Source organism: Tachypleus tridentatus, unplaced genomic scaffold, assembly GCF_004210375.1.
Source record: "Tachypleus tridentatus isolate NWPU-2018 unplaced genomic scaffold, ASM421037v1 Hic_cluster_2, whole genome shotgun sequence".
NCBI classification, from domain to species: domain Eukaryota; kingdom Metazoa; phylum Arthropoda; class Merostomata; order Xiphosura; family Limulidae; genus Tachypleus; species Tachypleus tridentatus.
The window spans coordinates 9,031,820-9,032,338 of NW_027467782.1; positions in this window are offsets into that span (position 1 = coordinate 9,031,820).

The window sequence follows — 519 nt, forward strand, 5'->3', positions numbered from 1 at the left end:
CAAAAATACATAATAAGTGCTTCATTTTAACTTTTCTAATGGTAAGTTATGATTTAAGAAAGCTGAAGTTTTCCATTCTCATTTCAAAATATCTAATATTTTTGTGAAATATATACTGCCTTTGTTACACTGTTAAATCCTCCAGAGTTTTAATAGTTTATTCAACTGTAAAATTTGAAGCTTCAGTCTGATCAAATAATGTAAAATATTATTCCATCACCCTAAACTATTGGTATCTTCTCCTTCCATCTGGGTTATTAGTGTGTAGATATAAAATCATAATGTAGATTGGGTGTTTTGAATAAATTCAAATCTGAATACTGTGGTAGTTCCATCTCTGTATAAATTTTGCTTAGGACCACATGAATAATATAGAGCATATGAAATAATTTAAGATAACTAAGTTCATTTATTGTAATACCACTTTCTGTTATCTTTATTAGGCAACATTAATGCTTGCCAAATATAGTGAAGAATCGGCTGTCTTGGAGAGTAATGCCCTTATTCTAATGTACCGAG